At 36.2% G+C, this 23,664-nt stretch overlaps 1 protein-coding gene across 1 annotated transcript in view; it reads right to left on the bottom strand.

Moving 5' to 3' along the window:
* The window catches only part of tspan4a (tetraspanin 4a), a gene marked incomplete at its 5' end in the record, with an annotated part of 202,685 nt that extends 179,449 nt beyond the window's left edge, over positions 1-23,236 (bottom strand). The window contains one exon of the mRNA XM_079265094.1: positions 23,145-23,236. The remainder of the gene's footprint in view (positions 1-23,144) is intronic.
* Positions 23,237-23,664: the final 428 nt, after the last annotated feature.

Below are 23,664 nucleotides of genomic sequence, written 5' to 3'. Positions count from 1 at the left end.
GTGTCTGTAACAATGGAATGGAAAATGCATGACTGAATGACATTTACTGCGGTTAAATAAAACATACCAAAGAGCTGAAAATGTTGCTTTGGGGCATTTCAGCTGTTGAACAGTGAGTGCTCTGATTGGCTTTCTGCTGTTGAGGGCTTAATTGCTCTTACAGTGATGAGAATAGCTGTTATCAAACCAAGAAAAATGTTATCTAGCACTTCAGCTTGGCACACGCTTCCTACTTTGCTGCCAGCTGTGTGTAAACGAGTAAAAAAGCCGCCGCACAATCGGAAACTTTCAGCAGAGGCACTTTAAAAGAAGCCTGTCACTGCTGCATTTAAATGTAATATTATAAGTCCCCTTTCTTTGCACATGAATTTTTTAACATTAGTGGTTTGTTTGCTTTGTTAACCCTTGTTCCCTCCTCAAATTTAGTATCCTCTGGTGAAAAAAGAGCCCATGTACAATTACTGCTAAAAAATCATCATAGATTCATTTATCTCTTTATTGCTAATTATTCAAATAAAATCCATCCTACTTAAAATAACCAAACTTTCAATCGTTCGTAAACCCTTAAATGCCAACTTTGAATTTGAATTGTTGCCTCATTCAGCTACAAAAAAACACAAACAGATGCAGAAAATCCTTGTATTTTGACAATTATTGTATCGTGGGACCACCAAAGTGCACTTTGAGCAATTTCTTTGCGCACGTGTGTGAAATTGTTTCTGATTATCACAGTGTTAATAATTGAAATGGTGATTAAAAAATAATCCTTCACATACACTGACCAAAAAAATAAAACGACATAAGTAAATCAGTATTTACATTTGCTGAAAATACTGATTAGGGATGTTCGATATTGGCTTTTTTATAGTTGTCAAATAAACCGATTTTGCCCAACTTTTATCATTTTGAGCTGTACACTTAGCTGAAGCGTTGGATAAACAATATGTGCATGTTGTGTCAAAATTATGTCATTAAAGGTAGTGTATGTAAGATTTTTCAATATTTTCAAAATAAATTAACTAAAAAAATAACTACAATAATAATTAGATAGTTTTTTAAACATGTAGGTTCCAGTCTGTTCATATTTGATGCGTTATTAAATTACAAGTTTAATTAATGACAAAGATCCTTCTCGAATGTTTTCTGACCAGTAAAAAAAAAAGTACTTCTTTTCCACCAGTAGAGGGAGTACAAGCTCATTTATTGCAGAGCGGCTCTGAGCTACAGCTCACAAGCGATTCCTGCCCTCATTGGAGCTGGCAAGGAGGAGGGGTGAGGGGTGAGTTTTGCTCATTACTGCCAACCTGTGGTCGTTTGTGGAGGTAGCAGCTTTGTGGTTTTGCTCACGACCTGGTGTTTGCCACCTGGTGGTGGAAAGAATCACCTTGAAATCTTACATACTGTGCCTTTAATAAAGTAAAAACCCATCATTTTCTGATATTGCATTTCAGTGTGTGACATTTTAATGTCCATATCAGCCAGTATTATAAGACATGATTGTTTTATTGTTGTTTTGTTGCACATGTACATTTTTACCATTGTTGCTCATTTGTGACACGAGCAGGTGTCTCATCTCCACCAAAAACCCATTCAGCTGATATTTATTATATGTGGAAAATAATTCAGTTTTTGTTTTTGACATAAATGAAGCAGTAATTAAAATAATCAAAATGGCATTTAAAATGTTAAAATCCTAAAAATGATTGAATGCGTGCCATTTCTATCGCTAGTTGTTGTTTAAAAGAATAATAGCCAGAAATTCACAAAAGAATTTAAAAATTGTGATGTGAAAAACTAGAGGTATAATTTAACCTGGAGTGTAACATGACGTTACACACCGCTTTTCTGTGTTTACCATCCGTTCTGGATCTGAATTCCTACAATAGACAGTTTTCTCCCAAGACAATATCATGTCGCAGTAACATCATGTTACCTTTCCAAGTAAATTCTGTAAAACATAGCAGTGTCAGGTGCAAGTGGCTCAAAATACCATTGTTTTACATGCTTAAACTTACTGACAAGTCACTTTTTTTTACTTCTAAGGGTTTAATTGCACTATTGAAACATGCACTAGCCTTCGCTGTTGTCAACTCCAGAAAAATACAATCTATTACTTAACCTGAGGACACCATCAGTGTTGTCATCACTCTGGGAGATGAAGAGGCACAGCTCAAATGAAACCTTTCCAGAGTCAGTGATAATGAGGTTGTAGATTTCTAATAACATAACACTGTCAGAAAAATTAAACCTCTCCAGGGCATTCATTGAGTTCAAAATGCTGTGAATGGGAGCCAGTAAGCATTATTATATATGCTTTAGTTCTGCCGCTAATCATTTTAGTGAAACCTGTGGAGGAGGATCTTTTGGATGCTGCAGTCTACTAATAATGCACATTGTCGGATTTATCTGAACAGCTGTTTATATGTCATGTCAACCCGCAGCCAGTTTCTGTGTCTGTCTGTTAACAAAGCTGCTATTGTGCAGATTTCTGTCCATGTAAGGCAATACATTAGCAAGTCAGAAACTGTCTGATTAATGACAAAGAAAAAATAAATGGAAAAGTACCGGGGTGCTCATTCAAACATGCGGTTAAGACATTTAATTGTAGCAAGATTAATGGAATACAGTGAAAATCTAAAAGGTGCTTTAGGTGGCTGTCACAAACTTCATATAAAGGCATATTAGTTGAAAAATGACTCCAACATGCTCTGCTGCTGCTAATTGAATGGAGCAGTTAGAAACAGGCTTTTCATTTTCCAATTTGCATTGATCATTGAATGTACCAGCTCTTGCTAAAAGTACATTAATTCTCATTTTCATCTAAGCGATTTCTTAACGGACTCCTGAGTGCTGATGCCTTGATGGACTCTTCGTGAGCAACGCATACAGAGGAGTATAGATCAATTTAACAGGACACTCAGAGAGTTTACAGTTAAAATAGCAATATGATTAATCGACACCTTCTAATTGCTGTATGTCCATGAATAATTAAACCACTTAACAAAGCTCTTGAGGCTTAATGACATGCAACATGGAGACCGAATGTAATCATTTAGATAAATGTGCAAATGTTGCTGTGAATTCAATCATCTGCATGTACTCCAGTCATAACTTACTTTAATCCACAGTTTCTTTTTTTTTTTTTCCCCAACCCAGAACTAAGACATCTGTCGGGTCTTCTTCCTGGAATTACTGGAGAATCAAAATGCAAGCACACACATTCAGCTGCAATCCCACTGTGAGTAATCTCATCAATTGTGTTCAGACAGGTGGCTGTGTGTAGGCAGGCCTGCTTGATCCAGGAGACAGCAAACAGCAGAGGGCTAAGTAGCGATAATGTCCCTGGGGCCGGCATGAAACAGCTCAGACCAAGCCGAAGCCACATCAATGAATGCACTTCAATCTTTGTGCAAATTTGTCTTGTCTTCAGTGTGTGTGAATGTATGAGCTTCACGTTTGCTCAAGGACACTTCGTCAGTCGTGTACTCCCGAGGTTTTTGCTGTTATTTTAAACATCGTAAAAAAAAAGATTTTTTTTTAAAAAAAATCTCTGCAGTCCGAGTCTCAAGGGCATCCTTCCTTGGACCTGACAAGTTGCGAGGAGATGAGTTGGTGATGTTTGTTCATATTAGAATCATGTTTCAGCCAGCATTCATTTTGTTTGGAAATACTCATAAAATTGGCCCTGAAGGACATTCGAGCAGTGCGCTCTCCTTGGTCTCTTATGTTGAGTTCCTTCTATAATAAAACTGACAAGGCTGAAGAGCTGAAGTGCTTTTAATTCTTCCAGGAGAGCCACCAGTCAATGGCAACAAAGTAATGACAAAATTATTTTTCTTAAGAGCCTTTTAGTCCCCATGTTGTGTAGAGGAACTTGAGTGAACGTCCAATTCTGCCTAAACGTAGTCTGTACTCTGCAGCTCAAGTAACTGCCCCATAATGTGAGTATCCTTGATGTTTACTTGTCTCAATAATTATTCGTTTGTCTCTATGGTGACTATACAAAGCAAGTGCCACAATGTTTCTGAATCCAAACAGCACAGGGCAGAAAACATGAAAGATAAAAGACAAACAGTAGCATTGCAGCATCTGCAGAAAACCACCAGCACCTATAAAATGTGCATCATTATTCCAGGTATTGACCCTTTAATTCTTCATTTTCAGTTTTAGCAGTCGTATTAGATTCTATTACCGTGACTAATTTTCTCGACTTTTACCCTTGTCAGTTAGCCGTCGGTCAAAAGATTGACATGAAAAGGCGTGAGACTTCTTTATAGTCCAAAAAATGAGTACCACTCTTTATTTCCATACACACTCTGACCAATATCACATTTCACAAAGTAACAGCAGGCTTTTATACCCATCAGCCCATTGAGGTGGGGCTACAATAACAAAACCACAAGATACTAACACATATTTAAAAGCATCAAACACAACAAAGCATAAATATTTACATATACACATCTCTCTCTCTCTCTCTCTCTCTCTCTCTCTCTCTCTCTCTCTCTCTATATATATATATATATATATATATATATATATATATATATATATATATATATACACATAAGTCAGTAACTATCTAACCTCGTTCTATGCATGAAACTGATTTATCTTTGCTCTACATCGCCCTCCTCGTTAACATGGTACATTCCCGCAGCTCTTAAGCAGGTAACTGGGCATGCTTCCATCTTTTAGCTCCTGTGCTCTGCCAAGACGACAAGAGGAAAGTAGTAACCTTAGCTGTTGAGCATTTAGCTTTACACACTTAAAACTTAACAAAGAACAAATGTACAGGAAGTTTTCCAATAGAACTATGCTAATTAAAATTCTCTTCAGAGGAAAAATGGCCAGTCCCTCTCCACAAACACCAACCAACATTTGACTTGGAATATTTTCAATAAGCAATTAATCAGTGTGCTTTGTTATTGTCATTATTTAACTTCTGCATGAACTATCAAACAATACTTGGTGATGGAGCCCCACATCTCCATCACACCCTGCTGCCTCAAACACATTGAGAAACTCTCAGAAATATTCAAATTCTGCCTTTCTGGCCTTGATTAGGTAAAGCATCAGAATTGTCATTTTCCACATGTGGTGCCTTGGGAAGGTTATTATTGTATGCAGTGATTTCCAACAGAAGAATCCCTTTCACTGTTGCTAGATGACCAGTCGTCATCTTTAGGAGGCCAATTTTCTCCTCCGCAGTCAAAGATGGCTGATAGTCGAGAGAAAAAGGCATTTTGACATGTTGAATGATTTCTATCTAATCCTCGCTGCATCATCGACTTCATTGCCTCTGTAGAGTGTCTTTCAAATGCTTTTCGTCTCAAACTTTAAACAGACCCCTCCACCTTCCCTTCTCCTCCTTTCTACTTGCTTCTCGTGTTACCGTGAAAATTCACACGTTGGAAGGTGGTAACCGGTCAACGCTCTCTTTTTAGGGAAATATGGCCTGCTGTGTTGCAACTTTGGCACTTAGAGGGTTAAATATTAAGCTTGTTATCTAAGGGGACTGATCTAGTGGTTTCCAGTTGGTGTTAGTTTATAGCATAACATACTCTCTGTATCTATCCCTATGTATATTGTGTATCTGGAATGCTGTGTTTACACGACGACAAAACCACCTCCCTAAACTACCTGAGAGAAAAACAAATGATTTATTTTTTGCAACTTGTCCACTTATAAAAGAAGATTAAGGTTAGGTACCCTCCAGAAAGTCCTGTCCTTCACATTATTTTCCTTGTTTGTTTTTTTCCATTCCTGCCATGAGCTGCGTACTTCTACAGTGATAGTGGTTCCTCAAAGCAATTATCAAAAACCATAGTTTGAAATGCATTGATGAATTATGCTCAATCTGTATAAAAATACAAAATAATATATATTTACCAATTTCAGTGTTTTGTGATTAGAAATGGTCTGAATATTTTAGATAAGCTAGAAAACATGAAGAAAAAAAAACTTGCCTGGACTCCTTAAACACCAAAGCTATACTAGAGTAGTGCAGCAGTTTCTTCTGCAAGGTCAAATTCATCCCCGCAAAGTGAGTTGTTATGGCAAGGTCACCATGTTAAGGATTCCCAAGCATTTCTCACTATGCTGCTTCAACATTAGCTGAAGTGCAGCCTACATCCAGAGTATTTGTCACCCCACCTCTTCTCTCTTGAAATCTCAAAGTTCAAATTAACCATTTCTGCAAGAAAAAAGATGAAAACCTCCGGTCATTCTCCAACCTGCAGGGGGCAGTAACACCTGCATGGCTGCATCTCAGGTTAGACACGACTACACCAAGCAGATAGGTCTTCTTTGTGGTCAAAGCCAACATTACTATGCATTATAGATTATATACAATAAATATAATCAACTTTTTGTTTGTTTGTTTGTTTATTTGTTCTTGTTTATGCATTTCTTATGCATCTAACAGCAAAGTTGGTTTTTGCTCTCTGTATACCTATTTACTCATGGAGGTTTTATATTCATAGAACCTCTGACTGTCTGGAAATGTATCTTAAGTGTTTAGAATGCAATTACATGTTTCATTGAACAGGATCATGTAGCAGATATTAGGTTCTTTTTCAGGTGCAATGAGCCCATCCCTTGACAGTTATCCACATTTGTTAGTAAAATATTTGTTATTCATAATAAAGAAAAATAATCAGCTGATTGTAAAAGTTTTTCTCATTTGTACGGAGACTGAACTAGCCTACAAGACCTATAATACATATCATAAGAAAAGGCAAATATGTGAGCAATGTGTAAAGATTGTCTGGTATAAATTGGCTAATACATTAAATTAGTTTCCTCAGCATATAAAGAGTGAAATATTACCACATTAATTGGAACACACCTTGATTTAGACTACAGTAATTTAAGAAACATTTATCACTTTCTAATGAGTCATTTCTCAGTGTGAGTTGTCCAGTCACCATGGCAAACCTAGCATCTAGCTTGTCTGTATCACTGCAAGGTAAAGGTTATTTTGTATTAGTGTTAAATTGAGACAATAATAATAAAAATGGTAATAATTTATTTCTAGAAAATTAAGGCCCTAGTACAGATAAAATCATGGTATAAAATACAATAAAGTTGAAGATAAATAATTTGTGTTAAATAATGATAATAATAATAATAATAATAATAATAATAATAATAATAATAATAATAATAATAATAATAAAGCCATTTAAAGTGGAAAAAGCATCTAAACAATTGCTTGCCTGTTCATGTAGAGAAATCAAGCCTGAACAGGTGGGTTTATAGCTGTGACCTAAAGTGCAAAAGTGAAAGTCATTGTGAGCTAATTTAATACTGACGCATTTCTTGTTAACCGTGTGTCAAAACTTAACTTTCTTTAGATGAGCAACAGCTTAGGTTAAAAACAGAATAAAATGTTTTTACTGTCTGTTCTTTGAGGTGCTAAAAATAATTTGTCTTCTTTTTAAAAAATGCGACCATCGTATTATATAGAAGTTAAATAGTACAGAATTGTTGATATTTGGAGGAACTCTGAGATGCTGACATGATGAAAAACAATTTAATATTTTTGTAGATGTGAGCTCACATGCATCAGTTCCTATTAGGTAGGTATTTCAGCTCATGAATTTTGGTTTAGAATGAAGGAAAATACAATCAAGATCAAGAAATATTGATATCAGGGAAAGGGAAGGGGAGCATCTAGGTTGTCTTTGTCTATGCAGGGGAAAAGGTCCCCATCAGTTGGCTCAGCAGCCTTGACAACATCCAAAACACCATAATTTTGACAGATGAAGACAAAACTTAAATGTGAATCTGTGAAGGACTGTACATAAAGAATGCTATTTGTCACCTATCTTTAAATAATTCAAATACAACTGCAGGGTTTAATAACATGCATTAAAACCTTATATTCTTTCCCATCTTTGAGAATAAAGCCACCATTGTTTATTTAGTGTTGTCAAGAAATTCCACAATAACACCAGATCAACCAATTCTTATTCTTCCATATCTCAGATTCAGGGTTTGTCAATAAATGTTTGCTGTAACCTTGTGTGTGAAAAGATAGACGCAAATCTGATTGACCAAAGTCTGTAAAGGATGCCACATAAACTGTTTATATGGATATTATTATTTCACTCTAAGTGTTGTTAAGTTTTCAAATATTGTAATTTGTTTCATATTTTGTTAAATCAATATTAATTTAATTTTTTTTTGTAAATAAACCGGCTCAACACACGGACAGGAAAATATAGAAACAACTTATTTTGAGTTGACAAAATGCGTGTCTCTTCTAAATGAAATAGTAAATCGATATTCATCTTTCAAAGATATTACATAAACAAATGACAACAAATGAACCCTTAATTATGTGTACTTGTTACAAACATGACAATCTTCATACATAAATTTGTTACATAACATTTTAACGTCAATTTTAAACATATATGATGTTATGTAAACTAGCTTGGGTAATGATAAAGAACATTATTCTATAACATTATTATGGTAGTGTTATTTTAACCGTACTGCCACCAGTTTCACCGTCATTTTAGATAATATTTTTTATTTCTATTTTGTTACTGAAAACAGCATCAAAACAAATAATATGAGTGTGAGATATCTAATTTTTTTTAAAAAAACCACTTGATTTCAAAGAGACCAACAGTTTTTCCTTTTCTTTCTTTGCTCTTTAAACTGGCCATTGAGCCCTCAAATCCAGTGACTCCTCTCTACTTCCAAACCTTCAGGTTAGCAAACAGCAGTCTAAGCAGCAACAGACACTGTTGCAGCTAAACAAGCAATAATCTAGTTTAGACAATGCATCTTTGATTTTAGTCTTCTTTTAAATTAAAAGAAAATTAACAATCCAGGCCTTTCTATTGCAGACAAAACTGGGAAGTGATATTTAAGTTTTGTAACTCATTCTGCTCAGAGGACAATTTTAGAAATAAATCCAGATTGTAATTACTCCACATCATGAAGAGTGAGCAAACTGCTGCGTTACCTCTCATCAAAAGCATGAAAACACACACATTTTCTTACCACTGCTTACCAGCATATGTCTAACAGTATCATTTCACATCAGCCATGTTTCCCAACACTACTGGAACTATCATCATTAAAACTATTATCATCTCAACTATAATCATTAAAAACTGGAGACGCTGGTGAAACTAACCTCACAGGATATAAAAACAAAAGGTTACGTTTTAAGAAAGAAAGAAAAAACAATTATGCTGCAACTCCTCTTGGTTATTTACTCATAAATAAATCAAGTGACTGATTTAGAGTAGGGTGGGAGGCATTTTTAACACTGTTGTGTTTTAATAAATGAATTGACACAGATTATGTTACAAAGTCAAATCTCAACCAAAGAAAGAGTGAAAGAATAGGAAAAGTAAACTTCAGAAATGAGCTGATGACCCAGGAAAAAGAGAAATATCTGTTGAGATATTTCCAGTTCATTTGGAAAGTGCTGATTCCCCGAGAGTTACAGAGAGCCTTTCAAACTTTTCTGCAACATATCTTCCTCTGGAAGAAGAAAAACACAACTAACGAGTAGCATATTCCTCCTGACTTCCGACAGCTTTGTCTCCATAGCAACTAATCCATAGGCTGTCGGAGTAAAGAAGTACCTTGTGAACTTCTCAATGAGAACAAGTCACTGTGGACTGAGGAGTGGCAGACCATGAATGTTAATTATATCACAGACCTAGATAGGAACAGAGAAAATAAAGAGGAAAATTAAGCATTTTGTCCTCAATCAACTCCCTCTAATGAAGGTCTGTAGTTCTCTAGAAGCCGTTTTGGAAAAAAGTGTTTCACTGAACATGTATCATTTGCACTGATCTATTCCTACATAAATATTATCAAGCAGTAATCCACTGAGCCAATTTTACAAGTAAGAACTGCATGTCTCTTTATGATCACTTTGCATCTGTATATGCATTTTTCTTTACCATTTCTTTTCAGACCTGTAAAATACCTTTGTTGCTGTCTTTTTCCTAGTGATTGTTGTCATAGCGATTTCACTGGAGGTTGCTTTCTTTTGTATGTTTATATCCACATGTTTTGAATATAGAACTTTACCTTGTGGTTATAATGCATTTCTCGGCTTTTGTGTTTATTTTGCACACAGATTTTTGATGGTTTCTGCCTTTAGCCAGTTTAATCAATCTTCATGTTTTTTGCTGTTTTTGCAGATGTTGCAGTTTTTTCCTTCATATCATTAAGTGACTTTGCATTTTTTGTCATTGTTTATCTCTTTGTAGTTATTAGAATTTATAATAAGTTATGTGTATCTGCATTTGTCTCTAGCTGTTTTACCTGTCATGTAACTGTGTGAGCCTTATCCATCATTTTGCATCTTTTTCTCCTTTTATGTCTCGTCTTTGTCCTTTTGCATCTCAACAAATATTTTTGGCCTCAGGACATAAGAAATTATAGGACCTGGGTGTAATGAGGCCATTTAGCAATCCATTAGAAGGATGAAAAGAACTTTTAGGAAGATGAAATAAACACATGAATGAAATAAACATCTGTGGAAAGGTTTGACCGGGATGGAGCAGAGCTTAAAAAGGGCGCAGTAATCAAGGCAACAAAGGCATCTGCATGAGGATTAATTACAGTGTTGAGAAAATTATTCCTGAAAGGAGATAATGATGTGTGGCATTAGCAACAGTGAGCTTATTGGGAACGTAATAAGATGAATCATCCAAAAATTGCATGAAAATAAGTTCTTCATTACAGAGCCGTCAGTGGGTCACTGCTTTCAAAGAACAGAACATATGAGGAAAAATCCAATCAGCAGGCACTGTTCAAGTGGAAATGGGTATGATAACATACATTATAATGCTTTCAAAAAAAGAAATAAATGAAAAGATAAAAAACAAATCTGCATTGTAGGTTTCATCACTATCTGAATATTTTTGTACTTCACGGCACTTAAATGCCAAAATTATGTTTAAAAAAATTGCTAAAAATAAGCAACTTAGCAGGAAAAAGACTTTATTTATGATCCATCAGCATGAGAAGATGCATCATTTTAACTTGATCTTTATTTTTTTGTGAATTTTGATAATTGAAAAATCCCATTCTCCCTCATTGCTCTCTACATCCACTGCAACATTGTCAACTTGGACACTGGCGTGCATGGATACAGTTTGAAATAAAAACCAAGCATGCACTGCCTCACAGTGAATCTGAACATTAAAAGCTAAAGATTAAAAGAGCTCAGCATGTGGCATCATTAAGAGAAATGAAAGTAAGGTTTTCCAGTTCCTTCGCAGGGTCAGCCATCTTAACAACCTGAACAACCAAGAAAGAGGGTTCTGCATATAGGCCACGTGAGACATGCAGAAACAGAAGAACACCAGCATTGCATTGCTTTGATGTGGTAGAAAACATTCACTAAAGTGCATTTAGACAGAGCTGGAGAGAAGGCGAACGACGCTAAATATAGAAAACCAGAAGGTTTGAGAGCTTCGTGCAAACACTCCTAATGAACTTAATAAACAACAGTGCAATAATTTTGGATCAATGTCAGAGAAGTTCATCCCTGACTGGGTCTTTCGTGGTAAAACACATACATTACATTCAAACAGCTAAGAGTCATTCTCTTATCTACTTCTGCTAAACCGCGATGATTAGTGCTTTGTGGAGCAGAGCATTATGCAGCTGCTGTTCTCAGCATAATAAGATCAGCGGGAGAGTTTATCTGTAAATGCTCGTGCATCCTGCAAACTGGTTGTGTTAGAATTTTTTCTGCTCACATCTGCAAAGAAAGCAAACTGGTTTGAGGTGGTGCTTCAGTCTGCCAGTTTAATCTGAAATAATCCCAAATAGGTGGTTTGATTTATTAAAGTTCTTCCATGATTGGTACGTGAGGAGTGGAGCATTCTATGCTACGAAGGTGGCGGTTTGCTGGCTATCTGGCTGCTGATGGTAAATTGAAAAAGAAAATTAAATACATCACCTACATTATAACTATCTTTAGGTGATGCATACAATATCATCCTTCTCACACGTGTAAATTTTTCTGTTGAAGTCAGTATTTGCTTCGCTTTGATATTCATGTGTGCGCAGTGGTCTTTTGAAGATCATCCACAGATTATTGATCGTGTTTTTGTCAGAGGCTTGTAAATATACCTGAAAGTCTGGTTTGCATATCTTTGGCTTGTTTAGGATCAATCCCATTCTAAAAGTAATAATTTTTTTTTCATTTGAAGCTTTATTAGAGTTTAATGAGATGATTCCTTCAAAAATGTGCAGGTATTTAATTCAGTCTGTACTTCTTACTGCCAGTAAAGTCTCTGTCTGTAACATCTGTGATGGAAGCTCAGTGAGTGTTTTTTGTTGTTGTCTTAATTTTAATTTTTTTATTACTTTTCCATTATTTGTTAAATTTGTGGAAATTCAGCTGTACAGTAAAAAGGTGAACCGACGTTACAAAGATTCATTTTATTTTTTGCTTTGATTTTTTTTCCCCTGCAGTTTCTACAAACAGTGCAGACAGTGCTCTGCTAAACTCTCATCATTCCTGTTAAGTGCTATTTTTTTTATTACATAACAAACAGGAAAAGCAGTGAAGTTAAAACATTTTATCTTCTTAAAGTCTTAAACTGCTTTGTGGGCAGTCACATTAAGTCTCTGGGTGTTTGGCAGCCACTTAGAGGTTCCCAGGGCAGCTGAAGATTATCAAAAGGTCTTTGGAGCTTTGGTGTATTTATGAAGCTTTGAATTTGCATCATTTAAGCTTTCGTAGCAAAGACTGTAAAGGAGGCATGGCCCTAAAAAATTTAATTAAAGCCCAAGATCAACCCAATCTGACCAGAAAATGTGTGTTTGTTCATGTGTAAATGTTTTCAATGCCTGTTGTTTTGCATAAAGAAGTAATGTATTCAGGCAACGCAATGCAAACCAGTAAATTTGTATTTACCAACATTCAGTCTTCATCATGTGCGGGGTTTTTTATTTTTACTCAAAACTTAAAAATTGTTTAAAGATTTTCTAAATTTGGTCCCCCCCTAACATCCTGCTTCTTCTCTGAGCTTTCTCCCGCCAGTAAAAGTCTATGGTTTATTCTGTTCTTATCTCTTGCTCTGACACATTCTCTCTTTCTTTTCCACTCTTTCTCAAATGATGTCCTCTTAGGTTTCTTTGCTATATTAGTCATAGTGCACATTCAAAACAACCAGTTGATGACATCCAGTTTTTGGGATTTGCCGTAAAGTTAAATACTGTTGTAATATGATGGAAAAAAATTGTGAGGTGCACTTTCTCAGTCTTTCTCAGTAAAATGCTGTGCAAAGACAATTCCAGGAAGGTGTATAATGAATGTCAGAGGGGCATCAAGTCAAAAGGACAGAGTTTTATAGACAGAAACTTATGGATAATTGATTATCATCAGATCTAAGCCAAATATTTTTCATCTCCAATCCAAATGAGGACTGACAGAAAAAAAATGAAAAGGTCTCCTTTTGGATCAGAAGAGACAAATGCTGGCATAAAAGTGTTAAACCAAAGTCAAACCCTTCCTTCTAATGAACATTTTTTAACATGGGATTCTTGCTTAATGTTACTTTTGGTACAACAATGTAAAACACTAACATTTTATAACTTTGACAGGAAAACATAGACAACAGTATAAGAATTTAATCATTATGTCAGTGTTGTGTAATACAAAATGTAGGTATGACACAATTTAAACTATTTGAAGCCCACAAAGTTTCATTTTTGAGTGATTCTAGTCTCTATTATATAACTTTTACAGTTTTATAATAAGCCATATCTATTTATATCGTATCCATAGTGACAAGTTACCTCGTTGCAGAGGATCTAGAAGACACAGGAAGGAAATTAATAGAAAAGGGTAAAAAACATATCAAAACCAAAACAAAAGGCTTCAGGCCCCTGCAGAACCAAAGCAAACTACTGATTTTGTTGACAGCTTTAGGTTAGCCCATTAGAGATTCCTCAGTGTTGTAGACAGTCATTTTTATTCGATATTGATCAAGCAACTCTGTATTTAGCTGATTTAAAGGGCAATTAAACATCAGCTGCAAGACCAGTAGAAATCCTTCCTGACACGTCACAGCTTGCGACACAAAACTTAAATCTTAATTTGCAGTTCCTTCATGGATTATTTTGTACCTCCATCAGATCAAGACAGAGATTTTAATGAACGATACAGAAGCTGCTGATCGTGTAATCCATCTCTAAGAAGGACATAATAAGATGAAATAGCTTTATGAGCTATTTGAGCTGAGACTAAACAAACAAAAACACAGTGAACCTTAGTCAGAGTCTCTGCAGGGACTTGAAGACAGCTTTCCAAAAAGCTCCTCAGTGAGATAAAAACTACACGTCTTGAACAGCCAATAACATTTAGATGTCAGAAGCATAAAGGAGCACATCCCTTTTTTTTTTTAGATAAGAAAGTCTCATTTCTGATTAAATGAGTCTCCTGATAAACTAAAAGTGTGTTCAGTTTTTCTTTAGAAAGAAATTCTGTATCAACAACTAATCCCACATCACTTTGTATTCAGTGTGGTACACTAGATGATATCATGGGGTTTGGACACTTTCTAGGGAGGAATGTACTTCTACAACTAAAAAAAACCATTTTGAATTCTTTAAAATTGATTTTCTCTCTGAGGCCATCCCATGATCCGTGTCTGGGGGATCCAGCCTTTACAAAGTTAGACTAAATCTGTTTAGATCAGTAAAAACTGGCCACAAGTGGCTGCCAGAAATTAATGCAAATTAGCTTCTGCTTCCACTGAGATCTTTTCTTTATTCAGCAGCCTACACACCATAAAATGATAGAAGGAAAACACTCGTATGTAATCCATTGTGTCATATACAGGAAATATGTGGGATCCTATGTTTAAAGAGCTCAGCAAGCAATGCAAAATTACACGTTACATAAAGATTAGTCTGCAGTTGCACCAGATAGAAGACTAAATATGTGCAGCTATATAAAGAATGCGAATGCCCGCTGCTATTTTTATCACCTGGAAAAAATAAAAAAGTAAAAATTAAGTAAACAGAAAAAAATTATGAAAGTTTCTTTGGGTGATATATTATAATTAACAGGGAAAAAAAGGCTGTGAATAGGTGAGGTAACACATAGAACCGTACTTTGAGGAGAGGAAAAAAAAGACAACCCGCCTGCTGGTTTTTTTTCTGTGTTAAACTGGGCGTGAGACTGGGAGTCAGCGCCACTGAAAGTGTGTGGTTATGGTTTGTGGTTTTCACTCTAACATCTCAGTAGAGACTCAACAAGGAGAAGCACACAAAACAGACCTTTCAGAGTGTAAGAAGGCATGCTGGTTCCTCGTAGCCGGAGAGGACAGGCTGAAAAATAAACAACTTCATTGCATCAAGTGTGGGCTGTTAAATGCAAATTATTGTCAGTGTGATTCAGGCTGCTGAGCACTCAATGAGGCGATAAGGGTGACTTTAAATTTTAAATAAAAGTCTTGTCATCACCTTTGAGAAAATCACAAACTTTCCTTTTTGAAGTTCTGCTGTTGTGTCAATTAAACAAACAATATATTATAAATTATTAGGCCTAACTTTTACATGCATCGCTGTGTGTATGCTTTTAGCTGACAGAACCAGGCTACCTGTTTTCCTCTGTCTCCTAGTTTTTATGCTGTCAGACAGCTGTTAGATGCAAGTTTATAATTAACAGACAGAATGACAGTGTTTTGATGCTTTTTTCATCTAAATGAAAGGAAGCAAAGCATCCTAACCAAATTATATTCCACCACATCCACAGCCTATTCACCCTGCTGCCGTCTGGTAAGATATATCCACCTACCTTATCACCGTTTCTTTCCTCAGGCTGTGATGGCAGTGAATCTATCTCTCACGCTCTATGACCAAAGTTTCATTTCGGTTACTTCAGTATGTATTTAATAATGTGCAGCTTTATTTTTTGTGGATAATGCCTACAGCGCATCTGTTATTTTATTGTGCAATCTTGGCCTGCACATTCAACGAAATAATTTTTTAGATCTCAAATTTTTACATCAAGTAAGATAACTTTCCACTGTTTTAAAGCTGTACTGTGATCATTTTTAAGAGCCAGAGCATAAATGTAAAATGACAAACTAATGTAAAAATCATCTAATAGTGGGACTTTATCATGAGTTTATCATGAGTAACTAATGAGTTTTGAGATAATGGGGAAAGAATAACCTCAATTTTTCAATCATTATTCAACAGGTTAAACTTTTCCTTGTCAGCATGCAGAATTTTGTAGTTTATTCCAGACTAAATGTTAAATATTAAATCAGATTTTAATTCAGGTGGTCTACAACTTTGATTCTTGGGTAAATTGTGATTTTTACAATAAAAGACTTAAATTTCTATACTGACATTCTAACAAAGGATCCAAGAAATACAAAAAAACAAGAAGAGACAGTGTGGATTCTACTTTGAGGAAGCTTATTTCCTTCAACATTTGCAGCAAGGATAGCATCAGCATCAACAAACTGATATAGATGGCTGCTTCTGATTGCTTTGGAGCCCTTGGAGAAGAGAGAAATGCTGCAAAAGTTAAAAGCACAACTTAATGGACAACACAATGAGGTGTGTTCACACAGAGGCTTCTTCATCTTCACTGGAACTACAGAAAATTCCTCCAGTCATACGTGTTGTTTGTTTACCATTTTTTAAAAGTGATATTACAGCTTCATGTCAGCCAGGAAGTGACAAAGTTTGTTCATAAGAGGTTGTAATACATGGAACTGGCAGACGTGTATAAAGTTAATGGTCGCGTATTGAAAAGAATGTGTCTCAACTTAAACCAGAATCATTTTCTTAGTTTGGTCTTTGTAAACCCAACCAGGATGTGAGAGGATCTCGATCTCATCTCTCACAAAAGCTAGTGATTGAGGACACAGCAATAGGCGCTCAATCCAACAGTTAAATGATAGATCCAATGAGGAAAGACTTTTTTCTTCTACTGGTTGTAGTGGAATCATGAGACTTATTACAGCAATACATTTAAAAAAAAAACTATTTGGTCAGGGTTCAAATTAAAGATGGTTATCATGGACATCATTTTATCTTTTACACATTACTTTATACTCTGCATCTACCTGCATGCACATACACACTACAGCACGTTTTAGGAGGGTAACCTCCAAAGTATGGGATTAATACAGTAATTTTCAATTAATTTAGGCTCAAGGACTTCCAGCACCAATAACACTTGCCAAGGTTTTAAGATTTTAGCTTTAGTTGCATTTAAGCGTAGCATTTGGCTTTTTAGAGAAACTAATTAAAGAAAATATGTAAAAAAGCTTCATTTCAGACTCATAGCCTCAGTATGTTTCTCCCTGGCCGACAACAATGATTGACAGAATTCAACAAAGAAATGTTAATAAATGATAACTTGTTGTCACACTGAATATATTAATAAGCATGATTTATTAAAAACTCATTAATTGGTCATTTGCTGACAGAAGCTATTGAATATAACATGTAATTCTCTTCTTAATGTTCACTACAGATTTTACTTTAACCAATCTGAACCATTAAAATTTAATACCCCTTTCTCTCATCTAATACTCTGCCTGTTTGGCCCAATAATTAATTTATAGTGGCCTTATTATGCTTTGTAGTATCTCATATTTGCTGTGGTATAATCCAACGGTCCACAGAGTCGCATCCTGTTAGGATTTATCACACTCTGGGATAACACAAAATATATTTCAATGGTTTCGCTCTACCTCCCCTCGTCCTTTTCCCGTTACATTGATATACTGCAGAGCTACTTTCCATTCTTGTTATCATGCCGTCTGGTCTCAGAAAGAAGATCAGAATCAGAAACAAGACCAAGGAAAAACCTTTTATGTTACCTACAATGTATCCAACATGAAACACTCAGTCCTATCATTCTCAGCTTTTTCTTCATGTGGAAAACCTGAAGAACACTGCAGCACAAGGAGACAAGGCTGAAAATTACATCCATAAAATCTACTCAGAGAACAAAGCCAAAGAGGACCGGCTGAAATCTATTGAAAGAAAAAAAAAAGCACTGAAAGAGCATATAACTGAGGGAAAAGTGACTGAGTGAATTTAGCAGGGGATACATACACACACACACATACACACAAACCTGCATGCACCAGCACAATGCAGCCTTTTTATAACCCCCGTCAGAAGCACCAGTGTTCATGGCAATCGCCCTGGGAGCAGCCACAGCTAGAGAAGCCCGACGTTTGACCACAGGCCTATACTTAGCACAAACAACGCCAGCTGTGACAATTAAATAAAGCAGTCAACACTTTAACTCACGAGCATATTTTCACTACCAAGAACAGAATAGCTACATGCCATGTGTGCAGCAAAACAGAGGGAAGCGAAGCGGGGCAATGCTAGACTGGAAACTGTAACAGACAGCAGCTTTGGTAAGTATTTGCAGGCTAAATGTAAACTGCAGGCAGCTGCTAACTGTCCACCGTCATCAGCTTATCACCGGTTCAGCAACACTGGAGCTGATGCGACATGGGAGGACATGGAGGAAGGAAGCTGCCTCTTTCTCCTCTGCCCATCCTGGAATGTGTCAAGGCCGCTTCTGACTGTCAGCTGTAGTTATTAGATTATATATAGAACAAGGGTATGGGTTTATTTCTAAAGGGAAAATAGGCTCCTTGTTTATGTTCAGTATAGTTTCAGGGATAATTAACTTCTTTGAAGTGTGGATATTTATTCTGAAATTCTTTCTATTTTTTTTTTTCCACATTATCAAAGCTGCAGCTGACAGTAATTTCCCATTCATCTGTTAATGGACACTAATTGTGTCTGGATTTAAAAATAAATGAAAAATGATACATTGCTACTAAAAGTAGAAATTATTCAGTCAAGAGCAACCATGACCCTTATCTTACACTGCAGATCCGTAGTCAGACAGACAGAGCACATCCATATTATATAGTTATTTAATTAGCAATGAAACAAAAATAGTCATTAACTGAGCTTCATGACAGAAAAGGGGAGCTGCACCTTTTGGTGTATTCTCTCAGGTAGCTTCCTTTAGTTTGATAAAAAGCACTGGTGCCATGATTTTTACTGTTAACACACTTTAAATTGAATCATAATAGATAATATGGTGCTATTTGATTTGCTATGCTAAAAAAAAAGTTTACTTTAATAGTCAAAAGGTTCACATTATATTGTGATTGATATAGTAGATCCATCAGGTTTTTTATTCTTTTAAATTAATATTGATTGATTTTTTTTTTGCATATATTTCTTTTTAAAAAATCAAACTTGCACCCAAATAGAGGTTATTATACATTTAAAATAAATTTATACCTCTATTTGTAAGAAATCGACCAGAAAACTTTGAAAGCTCTTTGCAATTTGGTCCATAAACAGGTTTTAACAAGCACAGAAAAAGATTAAATTTATTGTTGTATAATCAGACTAATTATCCAGTAATACAGTTGTAAACAGCAAATTAAATTGAAGATTGAAATCCATTCAGGTATTTTCTGTAAAGATCAGGGATCTCTGAAAGCCACTGTATCAAAGATGAGCTTCACAGCTTGTCAAGTTAGAACAAAGGAGATTTTTTTTCCAGCCTCAGAAAAACAGTTGAAGCACATCTGACCAGAAAAGGTTCAAGCTTAAAGTGGAACTATTATGTGCTTTTCAGGCTAATTTATTTTTATTTCTGAGCCCAGAAGGACTGGGATTGATCGAGTTATTGTCAGAAATGGCTTTATTTACTTCAGACCGACCCTCTCCGTAGGCTGTCAGATCAGCCTGTGGGCAAAATGAGTGGATTGAGACTCTTCCGCATTAAGCCCCGCCTCCCGCCACTGCACTACATCGGGAGCGCGCACCGCAGCTGCTTTCACCGTCATTGTAAAATCTCATAAACAGAAGGATTAGGCTAATATGAACTCAATAAAAAAACAAACTACAATGTCAACACATAGCATACAGCCCTACATGTTGGAACCTGAATCAGACCCTGAAAACGAAGTGGAAAACAGCAACCCACAGCAACGAATGCAGCAGGATGTCTCTCTTTGGTAAACTCACCAGCCATCGTTGGAAATAACTTTATCCCACGTTTTCCACCTGCCTGATGTATTTGTACATGCCCTTGTTAACCAGTAGAAGGTAACCAATCACTGAACCTTATCCCCCGGGACGTCACAAGGATTTCCAAGTAGAAAAAACTCTCTAAAACGACGCGTTTTTCATCGCCATGGAAACCAAACGGAGAGCGTGCTGGAACTCAAACTCAAACTCAAACCTGCGTTTAGGTGATAAAAAACAGTGCCGTTCACATGTCTGATGAGGATTCAACACCGTAACACTGTAGAAAGCTCAGAAAACTCCAAATACCATAATAGGACCCCTTTAATTTTTAAAGGATATGGACTTCTCATCACTGCAGTCAGCATCAATGGAGAACCTTCATGATATTTTCTGTATTTCTCCAGTGTTCAACCAGTTCACTTCAGGAATCTCATAAAGTCACAAATAATATGTTAATATGTTCATTTTTAAGAAACTTAAATCATATTTCACAGGCTAATACTGGTGAATATGAGGCTGCCATCAGGACAATGCTGAACAGTGGTGGTTGGGTAGCAACAACACACCACTTCTCTCCAGCACAAACATTTCTACCTCTACGGTTTGCAAAAGATTGTGTGAATAAACAAGAAGCAAGCAAATAAGAACAAATGTGTTTCCAATTATAAAATATATATATATATTTCTTTTACAGTAAGTAAAATACTACATTTCAGCTCAAGAATTTTATCCCAGGGACAAAATAAAATGGTTGAAGTGTCATGGTTTGGACTTGACAGATGAAACAATGAATTCTGAAAAATAAAAGCGAACTCTCAGGAAAAATGTTAGGTCATCTGTCTATGAATTGCATCTCAGGAGAAAGTGGGTCATGGACCAAGACCTCAAGGGAAAAGTTAATGTTTTGGAAAGTTCTGGAAAAGAAAATGTCGTGAAAGGCCCCAAGAGAACAGTTCTTATTAGAAAACACACAAACGTTTAAGAGTTGAAGCTGTTCTGTGTTGAGAAATTGACAAAAGTTTCTTCAGGCTCATTTACAGACAGAAATCTTTTGCTGCTGTTATTTGCGCACAAGAGGAAGAAAGCAAACATCCACATCGACATTTCAGTCAAAAACACAACACTGAATCATTGTTCATTCATAAATGAACAATATATAATAAATTAAATCATTTATTCTTATCAGCCTTGCTGGAAAATCTCATTTTTAGGTTTTATGTTTATTCAAAAAGTATAAAGAAAGAAAAAAATCTTTTTTAGACCCTAGGAGTGCCACATTGCCAATGAAAGAAACATGCCACATCTCCCTTTTTTAAACAACAAGATTGAAAAAACAGCTATATTTTCAATCTGAAAGCCTATTTTTCCTTTCTTTGGGATGGTTGGGGTCTAGAAGAACCCTGCTGCGCTCATGAGGATGCACTTGTCAGCGATGCAGAGCAGATTACAGAGAAACACTGGTTTACTGTTGGTAAAATGCTTTCTCAGCTATTCGGCGATTTCTGTTGAATGTGGAAAAAGAAGTGAGTAAATTTACTCCCACCATAAACTCAGGTTTCATATTCAACATTTTTCCCAGTTCCTGCATCCTTTTATTGCTAACCACTTCCAAGCTGCAGCCTTTTGGATTGTTTCTATCGAAATTTATCCTTTTCTAAAAGAACAAAAACTCCAGCACCCTAAGAGTTAATGCTGTTGACGTCAAGCATAAACTTAGTCTTATTACTGATTAGGAAATAACGTCAAAGCTACACCAGTGCACATAAGGTTTTTTTAGCTCAACATCACTGCAGCTTCAGTGATCATGCATCTGCATCAACGCCTCTCTGAGCAGGTTGGACATCCCAGCAAAGCTCTGACCTTCATTACACACTGAAACAAACTGCAGACTGTGAGCGTGTTAACATATTTGAATTTCAGAGGAAATTTTGGGCAGCACTTCTAAGGTAGAAGAGTGTCAGAGACAGCTAAATGATGCCCTTACACTTTGTACATGCTCAGAATAGCCGCTGCTCACTAATCCTGCACGTCATTCAAACATTTTGTCGTTTCAGATTTATTGTGGCTTCTGTCAGTACACATAAAGCGGTATTTCCAACGCTATAAAAATATATTTCCTGATGTGTGACTATTGAGAATCAGCACAAAATATAAAAACATTTCCTTTGATTCAGAAGGACAGATACCAGCTCATCTTTTTAAGCGTGGCTGGTTTTGGACAGCAGAGAATTTTTCCAGCTTTTGAGTCAAATAAATGCAACAAAAATAAAAAAATGAAGTATATCACGGTCCTCTCTGGGAATCCAATGCCCTGAATATCTCTTATTCTAGGGACATCTTTTTTTCCTTTTTAGCCAGCCTTACTGCATTTAATAAAGTTGTCATTATTCTTTAATGTAGCACGTGTAAAATGGAAGAGCCTCATGTAACCTCCCCTAACCTAACATAAGGGCACATTGTATAGCAGCAAATTCCTTCACTCTGCCAGCCAGCCATGGCTTTGGGAAGTCAGTGAGGCCTTAAGTTCCTGTAACCCATGAAGAAAAAAAATAAAAGGAGAAGAAAAAACTGTTGGGAGGGGATATCTTGTGGAATGGTTGGTATTCTGCTATGTTGTTCTTCTCCACAAGTTTATTTCTGTCTGTTTCAGCAAGATCAAGGAAAACATTCCTCAGCCAATCAGAGAGCTTTATTCTCGCACATCATCTCATTTCCACAATCACAACACACAGATTAAGAGGGGAGATTGCATGGGCAACTACTTCAAAACAATAAAACAGTGTTAAGGAGGGGATTTCATGTGTGACTCTTAATTCTGAGCTAAAGTGTGATTCATTTAATCCTTCACTTCAAGAATGGATTGTAACTTTCATTTTACTAATTTGTGCAAAATTAATAGAATCAGGATGCAGTTTATCCCATCTAGTTAGACAAACTCCACCCACAGAAGCTCACAAATCATCAAAGTTGAATGACTAAAACAAGGTCTCTGACTTGTGTCAGGTTACATAATAATAATGTGGAAGTGGAAGAAGCAACGAGAAGCCAGAAACCAGAGCTTGACAGGTGAAAAAAGAAAAGTGGAAATGACTTACCACTCACTTAATCAGACACTCTGCACCCACTCTCGACTGTCCCTCTTCTTCACTCAGTGTATGACTAAACTTCTGAAGTTGGTCCTTTCCACAGACTCCCTCCCTCTCTGCTAACTCGCTCTCTCAACATGGATACACATGTGACTGTCACAGACTGGAAAACAGAATAGGGGTGACATCTAGTGGGAAGAAAAGCTTCAGCACAGTGGGAAAAAAAACATCTATAGAGCTGTGGGCCTTTCTATTTCCAAAACTAATTTTGAGGCTAATTTGCTCTGATTCTGGAGGTGAGTTGAAAGCAGCATCTGATGAATATAAATGGTTTTCATACAAAGCGATTTCTAAATGAGTTGGGACTCTGTGTAAATGTAAACACAATGCAATGTTTTGCAAGTCATTAAAACTCTAAACAATTGAAAATGGTAATTGGGAAAGACGGTGTGTTTGCCAGTGTGTTGCATGGCTGTGTGTTTTTCAGCTTGGTATGACTCTTCAGCTATTTACCAGTTTGGTGCCTCAT

The sequence above is a fragment of the Telmatherina bonti genome, assembly GCF_933228915.1.
Source record: "Telmatherina bonti genome assembly, chromosome: 1".
Classification (NCBI taxonomy): Eukaryota; Metazoa; Chordata; class Actinopteri; order Atheriniformes; family Telmatherinidae; genus Telmatherina; species Telmatherina bonti.
The sequence above is the reverse complement of the archived record's forward strand: the minus strand, read 5'-3'. Positions and strand labels throughout refer to the sequence as shown.